An 11,947-nucleotide genomic window follows, 5' to 3' on the forward strand; every position below is an offset into this window, starting at 1 on the left:
ACAGGGAAAATAAGTTCTACTCTCCATTTTATTTCCTCACTAATAGATAACACATAAGATAATACTAGATTCATATTATAAAACACTTGTAAACAAAGTTGAAAATCAGTCTAAGATTTTACCTTAGGAAATGAAAGATTCATATACATAATCAGCTTACATATATTCCAAATATTTTTTGAGTTTTTAATCCATAAAATATCAAACCTTAGTAGGGACCATATTGGATCATTTAGGCCTTTTTGGACTGGGATAACAACTTGACATAGTAAACAATAAAAAGTAAAAACAACAACAAAACCTTCTTTTTTCTTTTTATAACCAAGATGGAAGCTGGTGATTCGAAGTTTGAACATCTCTCTGATACTCAGCTGTGCTGGATTCTCTCCAACGACAGAACATTCAACAGATCTGTTTGTGATGATGCAAGTTCACACTTGCTGACTGGTAGGACTTACCTGTACCTGTTTCAGCACCTTTGCTTTTCCTATCTCCAGCCATGATACCTAAGCAGAAACAAAGGCTAATGACCGTGCTTGCTTCCTGGCAGTTTTATGGATGGGATTTAAAGTTGATGAACTCCTTCCTTTCTTGCTTGATTCAGAGTGTCAGAATATTAAACTTGCAATGATTTGCTTCCTGGGAGCTAGCGTTGTGTAAGCCCTCTCTTCTTAAACAAGAAAGAAAGTTTAGAATTGAGAGTTAACGAGGGCAAATTTTCCTCATTGCTCTGTTTCCCAACTCTATGGCCATGGTTGACTATGCTTCAATGTTCTCATCTGTAGAAAAAGGATAATAGAGAATTCCTAGTGTATTTGTGAGATTCAAATAAGATCATTACTTAAGTGTTTTCAGGGCAGCCAGGAGCATGGTGGTTAAAGTAGTTGGATCCTATGTGCAGTTCGAGTCCTGGACCTGGTAGTTTGAAAAACATGACAGGTGTATGTGTGTGTATGCTCCAATCCTAAGAGGAGAATGGAGAAGGGATTTCAGTGTCGTCATACCCTTAGTGAGTGCTTTCTCACTTTCTGTCTCTCTCTGTCTCTGACTAGCACGTGTACCTCATAGTGATTTTTTAAAAAAAGTGTTTGCTATGCAGTAAGCATTCAATAATGTTTTTTTTTTTTTTCTTATTGCTTCCTCAGTCTAGGTTTATTACATTGATAGAAAGGGGAATGATCAGCCACAGTTAAGTCAATAGGAGTCTGACTCTAATTAAGTTAATAGGTGGGGACCAGCAGGCAGCATAATGGTTACATTACTGCATTCCCACTAGTTGACGATGATTTGAGTCTTAGACCCAGCAGCTTAAAACTCACACTGTGCATGCATGTGTGCCTACCCAAGATCCCGAGAGGAGAACGAAGGAGAAGGTATTTCGGCATGACCGTCCTCCCTGGGAGGAGATTCCTTGCTTTCTGTCTCTCTCTCTCTCTCTCTCAGGCAAGCGCACACATCCTATCACAAAAATCTCTCTCTCTCACACACACACACACAAAGTTAATAGGTGAAGAGTGAACTCTTGATAAAGCTGGGGAGTCATTGACATTGTGTTCAGATTGGCCAACCCCATCCCTGTACCTCAGCTTTCTTTACAGTGTTCTGAAATTCTACTAAGGCACAAAGAATAGAAAATTGACACCAAGGTCTCAGGTGTCAATTTCCTCCCTGTTATCAATCCTTGTCCCTAGAAAACATCCAATAAATTTATTTCAAACTAAGGTGCCAAGTACTGCTAAGTTTTGATATACATTTTGGGATAAAAATGTAATGCAAATTGGTGAACCCGATTTCTTTGGGATACTGGGCACAATGAGGTTGATGTTTGATTCTCCCCAACTGCATTTCTCATGTACTCACCAAATATACACGAACCTTTCCAGTCTGGGGAGGATGGCCTGGAATACATGACAGTGAGATATGCTCATTCTCCAAGTATCTCCTAGTCTTGTGGGACACAGCCGTGTGAATATTAACAATAGCAATCATTCACAGAGCACTTACTATATGTATGTGCCAGGCACTGTTCGTACTATGCTTAACATAGCAATTATTTACTCTTTGTAATAACAGTATGAGATGTTGATGTTATCAGCTATAATTTGGAGTTGAAAAACTGGGGTTCAGAGAGGTAAAATAGTCTACCCAAGTTTACACAGATAGTTAATATGGTCTAGTTCCAGAGTTTGTGCTCTTTCCCATAGTGCCTTACTATCTCGGTATAAACAAAATAGTATGATAGCTACCTCTAGCATTCTGTTACTAGGAGTAATCAGTGGTGAAAACAAAGGAATCTAGAAAAATGATGATACTTCATTAGTAGTAAAATGCCCAAGTTAATTATGGTGCACCAACATGAGGAAATATTTGCAACCATTAAAAAGGCAAGGCTGTATTTCTCACTTTCTGTCTCTCTCTGTCTCTGACTAGCACGTGTACCTCATAGTGATTTTTTAAAAAAAGTGTTTGCTATGCAGTAAGCATTCAATAATGTTTTTTTTTTTTTCTTATTGCTTCCTCAGTCTAGGTTTATTACATTGATAGAAAGGGGAATGATCAGCCACAGTTAAGTCAATAGGAGTCTGACTCTAATTAAGTTAATAGGTGGGGACCAGCAGGCAGCATAATGGTTACATTACTGCATTCCCACTAGTTGACGATGATTTGAGTCTTAGACCCAGCAGCTTAAAACTCACACTGTGCATGCATGTGTGCCTACCCAAGATCCCGAGAGGAGAACGAAGGAGAAGGGATTGTGGCATGACCGTCCTCCCTGGGAGGAGATTCCTTGCTTTCTGTCTCTCTCTCTCTCTCTCTCAGGCAAGCGCACACATCCTATCACAAAAATCTCTCTCTCTCACACACACACACACAAAGTTAATAGGTGAAGAGTGAACTCTTGATAAAGCTGGGGAGTCATTGACATTGTGTTCAGATTGGCCAACCCCATCCCTGTACCTCAGCTTTCTTTACAGTGTTCTATTCTTGGTCTAAGGCACAAAGAATAGAAAATTGACACCAAGGTCTCAGGTGTCAATTTCCTCCCTGTTATCAATCCTTGTCCCTAGAAAACATCCAATAAATTTATTTCAAACTAAGGTGCCAAGTACTGCTAAGTTTTGATATACATTTTGGGATAAAAATGTAATGCAAATTGGTGAACCCGATTTCTTTGGGATACTGGGCACAATGAGGTTGATGTTTGATTCTCCCCAACTGCATTTCTCATGTACTCACCAAATATACACGAACCTTTCCAGTCTGGGGAGGATGGCCTGGAATACATGACAGTGAGATATGCTCATTCTCCAAGTATCTCCTAGTCTTGTGGGACACAGCCGTGTGAATATTAACAATAGCAATCATTCACAGAGCACTTACTATATGTATGTGCCAGGCACTGTTCGTACTATGCTTAACATAGCAATTATTTACTCTTTGTAATAACAGTATGAGATGTTGATGTTATCAGCTATAATTTGGAGTTGAAAAACTGGGGTTCAGAGAGGTAAAATAGTCTACCCAAGTTTACACAGATAGTTAATATGGTCTAGTTCCAGAGTTTGTGCTCTTTCCCATAGTGCCTTACTATCTCGGTATAAACAAAATAGTATGATAGCTACCTCTAGCATTCTGTTACTAGGAGTAATCAGTGGTGAAAACAAAGGAATCTAGAAAAATGATGATACTTCATTAGTAGTAAAATGCCCAAGTTAATTATGGTGCACCAACATGAGGAAATATTTGCAACCATTAAAAAGGCAAGGCTGTAACTCTAAATTTCAAGAAAACAATGCAAAATAGTTATGTACATTTTAAAAGCATGTTTCTTTATGTATAAATATCTCTATATGTCAGCCAATGTGTTAAACAATTAGTACCAATGAAAACACAACAGTCTCTTCCCTGGAAGACTTTACAGTTTAGGGAGGAAATCAATATTTCATAATTGATTTTCAGGCAACCTTAGAGGGCTGTGTGTAGGGCAGGGGTGCCCAAGAAATTTGGGCTTTGCTTGAGGGAGAGGGAGGGATTAGGGAAAGGTTCACAGAAAGCAACAGCCTTGTTTCATTCCTTCTGGAACTTCATCTTTGAAAGGCAGTCTACTTTGCTCTGCTCTTGTTGACATGTCTAGGAATGAACAAGAGGATGTTAAAGCATATCTATCTCCTTCCACATCTCCAGCAGCCTCCCGTCAGTCCATCTTTGACTCTTACTCCCACATTCCCAGCCCAGAGGTCCAGTCTGTTTTAATCCTCTCCTAGTGTTCCTGTGATGTGTCATTTTAATGCAGGAGCTCCTCTACTCTCTGGTATGATCAGAGAATTGAAGTTCAAATCTTGTATGCTTTTCCCAAGTGTTCTCTAGCAGAGATTCTCTCCAGAGTTGCAGTTGGATATTTGGCTCTCAAATCAATGGCTCCCATTCTCTAAAATGCCTTGTAACCAGCCCTTCCCAATGAGTGAAAAAAGATCAACATTCCTGTTGACTGCATGCAGACTATGAGCAAGGCATGTCTTTATTTATTTTTTATTGAGAGGTTTCTGCTATAGGGTGTGTGTGCTCGCTGGAAAGGCAGAGAGAGACATAAAGTGAGAAATCACCCCCAAAGGAGGATGGCCACACCACAATCCCTTCTCCTCCATTCTCCTCTCAGGATCTTGGGCACTCATGCACATGTGCCCTGTGTGAGTTTTAAGCTACCAGGTCCGGGACTCTAACTACGGTCGACTACATGGGAGTCCAACGACATAGTCATTACTCTAATTGCTGGTCCCAGCAAGGCATGTCTTTACATTCTTCTCTTTTCTTTATAACAATTGCATAGCATATATTCTATAATCTCTTTTAATTGTGGAAATTGTCTAACTCAGAGCTGATGACACTGCCTGCCCAGATCTTAGGGATAGTTATAACAGTTGTAACACCTGATAGCATTCTTGGCACATAGAAGGGCTCCATTAGTAGTTGTAGTTTTGAATCTCATAGCAATTAGTAGCAAGTTTGAGCCTAGATTCCAGATGTACATGATTCCAAAATCTTCAGTCCCTGCTGTGAGAAACTGTTGTTCAGTCTGGGTTCCCGCTTGCCACAGTGTCCTTTCTATGGATATTCTTCCTCCCTAGCAGTGGAGGAAGGAATAATTGCTGCATTATTTCAAGAAGAAATAAATGCATCCACTGTGGCCACCTTTGTAACTATTGCTAATTTGCAATGGCTTCTAGATCAAAGGGTTGGGGAGCATGCCCAGATGCAGTGTGGGAGCCCTCTGGATGTTTGTTGGAAAGGTGTTTTACATTGTGTATCTGGGAGGTAATCTTTCATCCTTTCTGTGCTGTCCTTAGAAGCCTATCAAACAACTCGGGCTTTTTCTTCCTTTTTATCACCCTCTAGAACAAAGTTGGGACTTGTGCAACTGCAGGCCTCTTTTCTGTGGGAACAATAATCTCATTTCAATGTGTGTGGGTGGGTAGATTATACGTTAAGGGTTTGGAGCTCATTTGTAGGGAGGGACTGGGTTAAATAGTTGTATGATTAACGAGCCGCTGCGTTTTTATGATCTTGAAAGAAAAGTTTGCTGCAAGGATTATCAGTTCAGATTGGGAATGATTCACCCAAAAGAATTCTATAGTGATAGGAGTCGGGTGGGGCCAAGAATTTACCTCCTAACTCCTGGAAGAGAATAATGTGAAAAGCACATGGAGAGGTTTAATCTTTTTGTTTTTAAGTCTTCTCCCTGTTTAAGTTAAAGGTCTATAAAATTTGGACACAATGTACTGGGTAATAGTTACTGGATTACTTTCTGTCTGGACATGGTCAATAGTAGCATGTATTAGATGGAACAAAGATTTGAGGGGAAGTTGTCAAGATAGATAATTCTGGACAGTCAGATCATTGCTCTGGGTCTCTATTCTCTTTGTTAGGGCAAATGGGATGATCTTTCAAGTGTCTTTCGGGTTCATTCATTCATTGAGTGTTTATGAGCACCTCTTTGGAATGGACACAGCGGTGGTGAGTCACAGGCCCTACTAGTACCACTCTTGTTCCATGTCTGAGTTTACAACCAACTGAGAGAAAAGCTAAAGTTGGGCAGATGGAGATCAGACTATCACCCATCACCTTCACAGATTAATACTATTGATGGTTGTGTTGAAGAAAAAGGAACAACAATCATGTTTTTTCTAACATCAAACTTCAGAATAAAGCTAATCTGTTCTTTCATTTAAACACTGCTGGACCATTGCAGGGGCTCTTATCCCTGTGTGAATGGGGGTATCTTCTTCTAGTGAAGTTTGCAGCCTGGAGAAGTGTAAAGTATGAAGACATCAAAATTAGTAGGAAAAATGGAATTAAAGTATAAGTTCATTTTGGTACAAATAATTTTGAAATCTAGGCTTTTTTTATGATGTGTATTCTCATGAACGTTTTAAGACTCCTCCTCTATGCTTTCTGCTGTCAGACACACCCTGAAAGGAAGGAAGAAAAAAAAGGAGCTGTGCTGACAAGCTTGGATTCTTTTCCCTAATGCAGAACGGCTTCAAACCATGGTTGAATACATCACTCATACCAACTTCCTTCTGACCTCTAGACAATTTGAATTTTATTTTTCATGGCTTATAATGGAAGAAATTTAATTGATATAGTGATTAAATTTCATATGAGGAGAAGAAAGATGCCAGTGGACCAAGTACCAACTATTTTGCTGAATGAAAGTCTCTTCTGTTTTCTTCTAAATTCTGGGTGCCTCTGGATGGTTCTAGAAATTGCCTGAGGAAGAAACTCACTTTCCAATTTCTTACATTCCTCAGTGGGAAACATATTTATTGAGAATAAAGAATATTTGCTTCTTCCTTATTCTATTTATTGAGAATAAAGAATATTTGCTTCTTTCTACTCATAAGGTTTTATTTAAGGTATAAAATGGGAAAAGCACGTAATTGCAAAAAAATTTTTGAAAGGCACTTAAAAGCCAGGCAATAGAAATAATAACAATAATAACACACACAAAAACCAACAACAAAAAGTCAAGTTAAAAGTTCTTTACTCAATGAAGGCTTATGTGAATGTTAATTGCTTGACTGTTTAAGTAAGCTTAGTATAGTCAAGATGCATAGCTATGCTGTTCTCTATCTATCCTGGGTACTGGGTTCCTCTTGGGGTATAGTTCTCATTCTAAAAGGCTCAGAGGAGATGTAACATTAAATCTTGAGAGGAGAATGGAGGAGAAGGAATTGTGGCATGGTCAACCTCCCTGATGATGATTTCTCACTCCCTCTCTCTCTTCAGCAAGGGCACATGGCCTATGGCAAAAATCTAAATATAAACATTGATAAGTAAATCAAGTTTACCTTAGGAATCTTGGGTTCTTGATAGCATCAGCACCTCCCTTTGCCATTCTGGAAGGAAGAAAGAAGAGAAGGAAGGGAGGAAAGGAGAAAGAGGGAGAGAGAAGGAGGATGAGAGTTAGGAAAGAATTATGAAAAGCACTATGAAAATCTAATGTTGCTACAAACTTAATGAGGTGAGTGTTGTTATTTTAAGTTTATAAATGAAAAATGAAGACTAGAGAGAGTTATCACTATAATTGATCTTTATTTAGTGCTTCACATATCACAGCTGCATTTCTAAGTGCTATTATAATATGAATTAGTCTGTTTAGTTTTCAAAACATCTCATGAAGTAGGCAACAGTGCCCACAGTTCAAGAAGAAGAAATAGCAACCCAAGAAGATGAAATAACTACCCAACTTTGCACAGTTGGTGTCAGAGCTAGATCTCAAACCTAGGTGGTTTTGCTCATGGCCAATTAGCTGCTTTGCTGCTGTGGGCTGTAGGACCTGTGCAGGCTGCTTTGCTTGAAGTTATAAAGTTCAGTAGCTGTAATGTTTATGTTTCTTTAATGCAACCAATGTAAGTAAATCTTGCCATGTTCAGCAGAAAGGGATCTATTAGTAAATGTAGAGTTTCCACAACTGATAAGGAAGATCCTATGACACAGAGGCTAAACTTCCAAGAAAGATTCTGGGAGTTACAGCTCAGAACTAACCCACTTGGAGAGAAGCTTCCCTCTCATGGTCAGGATGCTGTGAACCAGGAGTTCCCACCCAGCTGAGACTGTAGAACCAGCTAAATCCATATTAGTCTGTGCCAACTGGATGGGGTCTTCTCATCCTGCCTCTGTTTCCATGAATATCATTGCCCCCTCAAGATGTATTTTCCAAGGCCTGCCTACTTAGCAGGGCCAATGCATTATGCCAGTCTTGATGTAACAAAGAAAATAGTAGAATGGAGACTTCAACTGTAGAAAACTACCAAATTTGAAAAGGATCTACTAAAATAGTAGAACTGAGAATTGAGCTCAGTTTTAGCCAACTCCAGAGACCATGCATTCAACCACAGTATTCCATGCTGCCCTCTAAGAACCTTTGTCCCAGAGGATGCAGTTCTCAGCAAGCTTGGGCTCCCTATTAGGCAAAGACTTATTCTCTCTCTCTCTTTAGTTTGCTATAGGGCAAACAGTTTCTCTCTCACACACCAGAGAAAAAGAGAGGTAAAATGAGAAATCATACCCTCCACACCCCCAGGGAAGATAGCCACACCACAATCCCTCCTCCTCTATTTCTTCGCTCAGGATTTTAGACACACATACAGACACACACATGCACACACACACACACACACACACACACACACACAGACACTGTCAGTGCCTTTTTAAAGCCACTGCCTCGAGGATTGGAACCATGCAGTCTGCCATGTGGGATCTAGCTGCTTTAACCTCCATACCAACTGCTGGATCCCATTCTCTTTTTTATCCAAAAAGAGATAGCTGAATCCATAGCCATATTCCTTTACCAGAAGGGCAGTCTGACTTGAATGCCAGTGAGCATTTAATCTTGAAGAACTGGAGGTGATACTTGAGGTGGGAACATAAAGGTGCCCTTACACAACCTTTCTGGACTCTAGAGTTAACCCAAGACATAATACTTTGTTTCCTCTGTCCTTGAGCCTCCTGTTTGTTTTTAGACTTAGAGCTCCATGAAGATAGATCTTGTGTTTTCTACAGTTCCAGCTCAAAGGACTGGGCCTTTGGAAGAATGGAAGGTTGTAATGGGTGGTGGGAGAGATTTCTTGATCCTAAGTTTCTTCCCAAGAATGGACATGTGTAGTCAGGCTTGGGAACTAGTTTTTGGAGAGATAGAGAATAAAAGAGCAGACCAAAGATAACTCAGAAGGTCACATCTCTCTCCAAAGTAAGCCATAGTCTTCTCATTGCCACATAAACCCTAATTCCTCTCCCCAGAGCCTCTCATACACCGTGCTACAGTAAACAATAATCCTCCCACCTGCTACAACCAATTCATATTCTTTTTAAAATAAAAATGGTCCCTCTTTATACCCTTTTAATATTCCACAGTGAATCTGATTCTGTAACTCAGCAACTATTTTATAGTCCCCAGGAAACCATAATCTTACCCTCCCGTTAAAGTTCATTATTGTGTCACCAAACAGAAATACCTGAGACAGGGTGATTTATAAGGAATAGGGATATATTTGGCTGATGATTCTGGTGGCTGGATAGTTCAAGAGCGTGAGGCCAGCATCACATCTTATGTCACAACATGGCCGGCCGACTCAGAAGGATAGTGAATACATTCAACAGAGTGACCTGTGGGCAGCCATCTTACTTTCGTGACAACCAACTCTAAAAGAAACTAACCCACTTCTGCAAGAGTGAGAATTCATTCCCTCCTCTGAGAAGGAATTTATTTCTTCATGAGGGCTATGCCACCATGATAAGACACCACTGAATAGACCTCCTGTCTTAAAGGTCTCTGTTTCTCAGCACCATTACATTGGGAACCAAGTTCCCAGCACATGAACCTTTAGTGTACAACTATCCAAAATACAATACCTCCCAAACCAACTCATATCTCATGGGGAGCTCCAATTCTCTCTCTTTACAGCCATTATCTCTCTCTTTACAGCCATATCTTACACATTAAACATAAAACTTCCCTATCACTTCACACGCCACAGTAAAATTCTTAGCCTTAGGACCACTTCACACTTTAGAGTAATCCACATTTATCCCTCCCCACAGTTCTTCATATTCCAAGGTAGACTCCAGTACTCTCTCCAGCAACCCCTTAACACACAAGAAACCTTAATCAATCTTCATAAATTCTGATGATGTAGAGTAAACTCAATCTCCCTCCACAAAACCACTTTTTGGTTCAGAATCTCTGACAACCTACCCTGTAACACTTCACACTCCACAGTAAAACCTGTCCATCTCCACTACCATCTCACACTCCATGAACAGTACCCACTGCAATTACCTACCTAACTCCCACGATAAACTCCAAACTTCTCACACACCAGATTATATTGAACTAATCATCCCTCCCAACAACCAGTTTACCCTGCACAATTGTTCTCACTCCTTTTACATTCCACAAAACCAACATTCTTATATTCCACAAACCCCATCTTCACACATTCACTTCACATTCCATATAATCCCTACCTATCTGCAAACTCTTAGCACTCACTTCTCAATGAACTCTAAATCTCACCTGCCACAATTCATTCACATTCCACTTGAACAGCATTTCCAGCCTCAAACCCTTTAAACTTCACAGTATACACAACTTCTGACTCTACAGCCCTTTTACATTTAGCATTCATTCTCAACCTTTCCTCTCCCCAAACTGCACACTCCATAGTAACCTCAGACCTCTTCTCCCGAACTTCTTCATACTTCATAGTCTGTATCCACCTACTCTCACATCCCTTCATTCTCTATGATAAGCCTCAGTCCCCCTTCAAAACCATTTCACACTCCACAGTAATTTTCAAACCTTCTTGTGTCTGAAATGCTTTATACTCCACAGGAAATGCTTTTTCTCTCCTCCCACAGCCTTTTTGCATTCCATATTAATCTCTAATCCCTCTTCCCTACAAACAGCTCACACTCCCAGGTAAATCTGAATCCACTCACCTTTATAATCCCTTTCTCAATCCACAGTAAATCCATGTTCTCTAATCCAATAACCCCTTTTAGCTATCTGATTTCCTCAGTCCTTTCACCCAGGCAAGTTACTCTGCAATAAGCCCATCTATACTCCCTAAACAACTTTGTACTCCATAATGAATCCCACTTCTCTCTTGCCTCTACAACCAATCCACACCCCATGACAAGAGTAGTCCTCAGAAATGGAAAATCCTTTTTGCTTCTATAATGCAAGGGGCTTTAAAAATTTCACAGAAAATGCATATTATGAAAAAATCTGCATGAATTTCAAAACTATTTTCACACAAAAATAAAAATTGTACTTTAATTTTTATCTTTTACAAACTTTTTGGAGAGTCCTTGTACACTCCTATTCTCCCACTTTAACAACCACTTCATGCTCCACAACAATCCCAGTCATCTCCCCTACAACCACTTCACATCCTGAAGTTATTCCCAGTGTGCCCTCTCCATAACCAATCCCACTTCACAGTGAATCTCAATAGTCCCTCCACACAACTACCTCACATTTTACAATAAATCCACTCCTCCAGTCTCCCTGTCCAAAGGTCTTTAGTAATTGCAATAATATTTTGTAATAAAGTCCTGAAAAGATGTTAATAAAATTTACTGTATAATCTCAGTGACCTATTTTAAAGACCTACAGTGAAAGAAGTATTACATTTTATGCATGAAATGAACTTTGCCATGCAATTCACATTGGTGAATGTTGCATGCAATGTAAGTGTGCTCTTAAAAAATAATGCCTACATAATGTGCTATAGCTATAACAAATGCAGTTTGCAAACACAGAATATTTCCATGCTATATTCAGAGACAAATCTGATGAATTCAGAAGTGAAAACTACACTGATTATAGCCCCTTAAATGTCATGTGTGCTTGTGGCTGAGTGGAGAAAGTGGATGTAGG

The 11,947-nt window shown here is 39.7% G+C and overlaps 1 long non-coding RNA gene across 1 annotated transcript in view; it reads right to left on the reverse strand.

The window, feature by feature from the left end:
* Positions 1-3,981: 3,981 nt before the first annotated feature.
* The window catches only part of LOC106735205 (uncharacterized), a 56,927-nt gene continuing 48,961 nt past the window's right edge, over positions 3,982-11,947 (reverse strand). Inside the window, exons 2-3 of the long non-coding RNA XR_003549914.1 lie at positions 7,350-7,397; positions 3,982-4,131 (exon numbers count right to left, since the gene is read on the reverse strand). This is a non-coding gene — a long non-coding RNA (uncharacterized LOC106735205). The remainder of the gene's footprint in view (positions 4,132-7,349; positions 7,398-11,947) is intronic.

The sequence above is a fragment of the Tupaia chinensis genome, unplaced genomic scaffold (assembly GCF_000334495.1).
Source record: "Tupaia chinensis unplaced genomic scaffold, TupChi_1.0 Scaffold000328_1, whole genome shotgun sequence".
Lineage (NCBI taxonomy): Eukaryota > Metazoa > Chordata > Mammalia > Scandentia > Tupaiidae > Tupaia > Tupaia belangeri.